We start from the raw sequence: 7,014 nt of genomic DNA, 5'->3' as shown, positions 1-7,014 counted from the left end.
TAAATAATACTAGTTCCACTGGGCTGGTTGGGTACTCTACTTAATCTCATGGAAACTGGTGGTCCGAATAATCATGCAAGCTCGGTAGGATGGCAAATGTCCAAAATACTCATGTAGCCAACTAAAAATTTACTGCACCTTTGATGCAAATCGTGGTGGAATCCCAGTGGTGGTCTGAATAATCTGAGGAGGAACCCTTCCCTAAGAGAAACTTGTTGATTATGAGTAATTAATAACTAATGAATATATGATATTTTACCATTACAAGGGAGGTTCTTTTAAGAATAGATCCAAAGGTGGCTTTAGATAAACATAATTGGGATGATTTTACTTACCAAGGAAAGGTAAAGTGTGAGTAGAAGGCTACGAAATGCTAAGACAATTTCAATAAGAGAGGAACAAGAAATATTTAAAAAAGATGGGACAAACTCATTCAGCCTAGATAGACTAGACCCTTATTTACTCATAAAAAAGATTATTTTACCAGATTTTAGGTTTGATCAGTTCAGTGAGAGAGAGTCAAACCTAGTATATTATCATCTAGAAGATTATAGTTTAGAAAATATTAAGCTCCAAGTATATTTTTCTTTGAGGCTCTGTTACGCAAGAGAGTTTAGAATACATCTCCAAACTAATGAATTACTAAGGTAGAATTATCACTAGTCTTGAAGAGATGCATCTTTTTGATACCAATAGCCTTTTAAAGAAGATGATTATTGGAAAAGATATTAGATGCTTCACCTAGTCTCTAAAGTGGTCAATGACCATCAATCCCAATCACTCAAAAGAAAATTATGGACCATTAATAAGCACAAAAAAATCCTCTATTGATACTATTAAGTGTTTCCTAAAAATGTTGAGAGAGTAAGAAACATGTTACTACCTTGATTAACTAGAGATTTTAGCTAGAAATATTTGAACATTTCATTAAGGAAGGTAAAATACTTACGTAGGTGGCTTATAAGTCATTTTCACTTGTAACCCCTTTGGCCATCACCTTCGATTGTCTCGTTTTGTAACAAACTAGGGGTATGTAAAGCTTTCTTGCTTTATTACAACTTGTAACAGTTTCTTCCTAGTGAGTAGTACTCAGATGGATGTAGCAAAGAGGATTATTCTTGGATATGTAGAGGATATGTACGTTGTGGATTAGAAGATAGACAATTGAGCATATAGTGAACCTGAAGAGTTCATGAGCTAAGTGATTGTCAGAGTATTGTACTATGAGGGTCCAAGCTAATGTGGAAGAATGTCTCATGGGTTGGTCTCTAGAAGATTGTCAGAGTATTGTACTATGAGGGTCCAAGCTAATGTTGAAGATTGTCTTATGGGTTGTCTCTATTCTACTCTACATAGTTATATCTATTCCATGTTCATTCTATGCGTTCCTGTCTGAACGTTGACTCCTATCTGGAATCATGAAGGACCAAGGAACTAGCTTACTTGTAGTCACGTCTAAGTCCCCAAGTTTAGGTAGACCGTTTGTTTAATTCTCCAGTATTGGCTTATCACATTGTCCACAGTTGCATTAGTCCTTTCTCTTTAGGAGTGACTAGGTGGTCCCAAACTGACACTTTTGGGGCGATCGTGCAGGGGAGAGGTATGCTGGGAAGGAGAGTAGAAAGCTAGAGGCTAGTTTTGAGGTAAGTTCTGCATAGGAGGTCTGAAAAGAAAATCTAGTCAAGGTAGATCAAGAGAGGAAGTGTGCACGTCTTTGTATCAGGTATGTTCACAAGGAAGTCATAGGACTACAAATGGACAGGGCATGGAGAATGAGGAAAGCTCAAGTAGAGCAATGTGGTACCATCGCAAGAAGTTGGAGGCCTCACAAAGTGAAGGGAAATTGCATCATCCAGGAAGACATTTGGAAGGGATTCCATGCTTATAAGAATGACAGAATCAGGTACCTCTGAGAGGGCACTGGAGCTTCAAAATAGGAGATAGTAAGATCAAAAAGAGGAAGAATCGATAAATGTGGGAAGGATGTCTCTAAAATACTCGAGATTCAAGGGTAAGAGTGGGGAGGATCTAGATGCTCACATGTTCACCTTCGAGACCACCTTCTTGTCCACCCCAACTCTATTGCCACAAAAGATAGAGTACTTTGCCACAAATCTAGGTGGCAAAGCCACCAGCTAGTACACCCAATATGGTGTGGAGCACTTCCTAAAAGTATTAAAGAAGGCTTTCCTGAAAAGATTCAAGAGAGACAATGCCATCATAGAGATACTCGAGAACTTGCAAAGGCTTACTAAAAAGAAGAGGCCATTAGAGGATTATTACAGTAGAATTTAGAGATTACTATTAATTTTTCTGGATCAGCCCAATAAACTTGCCGTAGCCACACTGAGTTAATGTTTCATTTGGATTGAGGGTGTCCCAATGGTGACAACCTTGTATGGTTTGGCAAACTTCTCCTTTGAACAAGTGGTGACAAGAGAAACCAGAGCTGAAGGGATCTTGAACTAGACGAGAAAAGACCCCAAAAAGAAAAGGAAGGACAAAATAAAGAAGAAGGAAGAAGAAACTTTCAAGTCAAATTCTGGAGAAGACACCTCAAAATTAGATTCTAGTCAAGAGTCGCATGTTGAAGAGATAAAGCCCTAGAGGAAGAAAGGCAAGAAGTAGAGGTGGATGTTTAAGAAGAACTGAAGGCGGCCTTAACCAAGCTTGTTGGAGGACACGTAGGATCTGGATTGAGACCGAACATCTGGTGCACGAACTGTAACAACCAAGGTAATAGAAAGGAAGAGTTCAAGATTAAAAGCACGTAGAAGCCATGTGCTATTTGGAGAAAGGAAGAGTTCAAGATTAAAAGCACGTAGAAGCCATGTGCTATTTGGAGAAACCATTGACACATGTTTTTACAACACTCAGAACATGAATCCAAGAATGGTGGAAACATAGTAGCATTAGCTGACAAATCCGAGTTGTCAAACCAAGTTTCCATTGGGCTTGAAAACAATAGAACCCTATGAAAGAGGAGGGGGAATATTTGGATAGAGGAGAGTTGGGTTGATATGATACTCTGCTACATTTCCCTAAGGCATCAGCAAAATGACAGCCCCAAGGCCATCAATAAGAAGTGCAAGAGGAAAGGCTGCAAAGAGAGGCATACCCCAACATGAACTAATGTAGCTGTGAATATGGTAAAAGTGGACCAATGGACTGGAAAAAAAGGACTTGTCAAGACAATGATAAGAAAGAATTCCTAGTCATGCAAGATCACAAGTACTTGTCAACACAATGATAAGCAAGAATTCCAACTCGGAATAAAAGCAAAAGCCAAAATAGTGGGAAGGGCAGTAGAGGGTCCTAAAGAAAATAAAAAAGCTGGTATAACAACGCATAACGGTTTCTTCCTAGTGGGTAGTGCTCGGATGGATGTAAGTAGCAAAGGGGATCATTCTTGGATATGTATGTGGTGGATTAGAGAGGATAGCTAATTGAGGGCATAGTGGACATGAAGAGTTCACGAACTAAGTGATTGCCAGGGTATTGTACTGTGAGGGTCCAAGATAATGTTGAAGAATGTCTCATGGGTTTGTCTGTGACTTGTGTCTCTATTCTACTCTACATAGTTATATCTATTCTATGTTAATTGCATTCCTTCTTGGATGTGGACTTGTATCCGGAATCATGAAGGACCTAGGAACTAGCTTTCTTATAGTCACATCTTACTCCCCAAGCTTAGGTAGATCGACAGTTCAATGCTCCAGCATTGGCTTATCACATTGGCCAACAATCGCATCAGTCTTGCTGCTCTTCAGGACCGACTAGGTGGTCCAAAACTTACACTTTTGGCGATCGTGTGCTAGGAATTGGTACGCTGGGAAGGGGAGTAGAAAGTTAGAGGCTAGTTTTGAGGTTAGTTATGCATAGGAAGTCCGAAAATAAAATATAGTCAAAGTAGATCAAGAGAGTAAGTGTGCACGTCTTTGTATCAAGTATGTTCACAAAGGAAGTCATATGATTGCCAATGGACAGGGCATGGAGAATGAGGAAAGCTCAAGTAGAGCGATGTAGTACCATCGCAAGAAATTGGAGGCCTCAGGAAGTGAAGGGCGACTGCATCATCCAGGAAGACTTTTGGAAGGGATTCCATGCTTGTAAGACCAGAAGAATCAGGTACCTCTGAGAATTCAAGAGGGAGAGCGAGGGCACCAGTAGCTTCAAAACAGGAGGCATGAAGATCAACAAGAGGAAGAATCGACAGTTGTGGGAAGGATGTCTCTCAAATGCTCAAAGTTTAAGGATAAGAGTGAGTAGGATCTAGATTCTTAGATCTTCACCTTTGAGACCACCACAAAAGACAGAGTACTTTGCAATAGTCTAGGTGGCAAAGCTAGTACACCCAATATGGTGTGGAGCACTTCCAAAAATTTGAAGAATTAAAGAAGGCTTTCCTAAAAAGATTCAAGAGAGAACATACCATCATAGAAGTACTAGAGAACTTGCAAAGGCTTACTCAGAAGAAGAGGCCAATAGAGGATTATGCGGTAGAATTTAGAGATTGCTAATGTGTTTGGATCAGCCCAAAAAACTTGTCCCAGCCACATCGGTCTGTGGTTCAGGAGAGGATTGAGAGAAAAGCTCCATATGGCGACAACCTTGTATGGTTTGGAGACATTATCATTTGAATAAGTGGTGGCAGGAGCAACCAGAGCTGAGGGGATCTCGAACTAGACAAGAAAAGACCCCAATGATAAAAAGAAGGATAAAAGAAAGTGTTATGACCCATGTTATTTGAATAATAATCATGGTCATTTAAATTTATATATATTTTTTATGATGCCTATTTCTCATCATGAACACGTTAGGATTGATTGATGTGATGTCAATTGATTGTTACTACTGACGTGGTTTATGTTTATGAGTTTAGGTGATGAGGTGTGCAAGGGTACCGATTTAGGTGTTGCCCAGTGCGAGGGTACTGATTTAGGTGTCGCACGGATGGTGGATTGAATCATGGCGTGTGGACAGATCTCACAATATTTTGCGGCTGTACTATGGCATTTGATATTATTTTAACATCAGTGTGATGTGTGTGTGTGTGCATGCGTCAATTTATTATACAGTGTGCGTACGAGCATTAGTTGATTTATTTTGTAATGTGCATATGTGCACAAGTTAGATTATTGAATTAGAAAAATTATGCAAACCTTAGAAGGTTTGAGGACAAAGGCTAATTCAGGATAAAGGCTAATTAAATGGCAAAGTCCAAATATGGATGTATACTTTATTTTTTGGCTGAAAGCCTACTTTTTGGAATATATAAAAATACCCACGCGAGAAGAAGCCACTCACGTTGGGGGGGGAAGATTGCACCCAGTCTTGTGTTGCCTTGTGTGGATGGTGATGTATTTCTTTCTCTTGCTCTATGTTTTGATATGTGCTTTAATTTTCAATTTAATTCAAGTAGTTGTTTTGATATTTGATATAATTTTTATGAGTCTTTTGATTATTCTTTTCAAGAAAATTAAAGGTCCGCTTGCAGTGGTATTAGAGCTTTGGTGTAATTTTATTTTCTTGAAGGCTGTCAAAAGAGGTGAAAGAGACTAAAAGAGAGGTGATTTTGGTAATTTTCTTGAATTTAAATTGAAGAAGAACACGTTTGGGGATTTTTGTTTATGTATGGATGAAATTAAGCTTGTTTTTGACCATTGGGTAATCAATCTCCATCAATCTATTGCCCAAAGGGTAAAACTAGGTAGAAAACCATTAGTGGGTTTTCCAAAACCATGAAACCACCTTCCTCTTCACTAATCCTCTTTCTAATCTGTCTGTACGGATTTAAAGAGCAAGCAGAGGAGCATGGAGAGCCACAAGAAAAATTTCTAAACCTTTCCTTTGCTCAATTTCTATAATAGAGAGATGAGAATTCTTCAAGAGTTGCTTTCAAAAAAAAGAATTACTTTTAAATTTTTATGTTTTTTTTTCTCCTCTGCGCTGCGCTGCGCTGGGCGCAAATCTTGGAGTAAAAAATATATATATATAATATATAATTTCCCTCTCTCTCCCTCCTTTGTATCCGGCAGCGGCAGCGGTAGCGGCAGTGGCAGCGCGCTTCGCGCTTCGCGCTTCGCGCTCCATCCTGCGAAGCGCTTCTCTCTATCCTGCTGTGTGAAGCGTTGGAAATTTTTTTTCTTTATTTTTTTTTATTTTTATTTTTTCTCCTCTGTCCATTCCGACGGCTGGGCCGAGGGCTGCGATTTCAGGTTGGAGAGGAGGAATTTTCAGACTCCAATTTTGTTAATTGTGCTTAGTGATGCTTAAAAGCTTTGATTATTACAAAGCTTATATTATCTAAAAGCTTTATAAGCTTAAATTGTTTATTTTTTTTATATTAGATGGAGTGGTGCGACTTCTTTTCAGCTGGTGAAAATTATTTTTTACGAGTTGTTGGGAGCTGGGCTCAGATAAAGGCATTACAAGCTTTTAATAATAAAAGCTTGGATTGACTTAAAAAGCTTAATTAAAAGTTTATTAACCAGCATAAAAGCTTTATATATATATATAAGTTGCAAATATTGAAATCATTATGCACTAATTATAATTTCCTCCAAAGCTTTTTTTTAACAAATCTACGCTTAACTTCATGAATTCCAAGATGATTGAATCATTTCATTTGAGCCTTTATTAAGTTTGGGTTTAACTGTGCGTTGGATTTAAATTAGTAATTAAAAAAATCATGTTAAGCAAAGCTTTTATTAGTAAGCTTAATTAAGAAACTCTTTGAGCTTTAATTCATAAATCTTTTAAAAGTACATGGATTATTTCTTGAAAAAAATTATGCATTTGTGTATTGAGCTAACTTGGCAGGACTCACATCTAGTTCGACGTTCCATATGAGATAAGCAACCCTATCTTTTCTCTTGTTTTAAATTTTTCCTATTCTTTTAATTGTCAAGAAATGGGTGAATATCCGCACCATCGTACTATTCAGGAACAGCTTGACACCGAAGAGGTTAACGCACTCGACACACTAACCAAAGGTGGAGGTATGTGTTAAAA

Source organism: Cibotium barometz, chromosome 10 (genome assembly GCF_041138505.1).
Source record: "Cibotium barometz isolate CiBa-2024 chromosome 10, ASM4113850v1, whole genome shotgun sequence".
Lineage (NCBI taxonomy): Eukaryota > Viridiplantae > Streptophyta > Polypodiopsida > Cyatheales > Cibotiaceae > Cibotium > Cibotium barometz.
The sequence above is the reverse complement of the archived record's forward strand: the minus strand, read 5'-3'. Positions refer to the sequence as shown.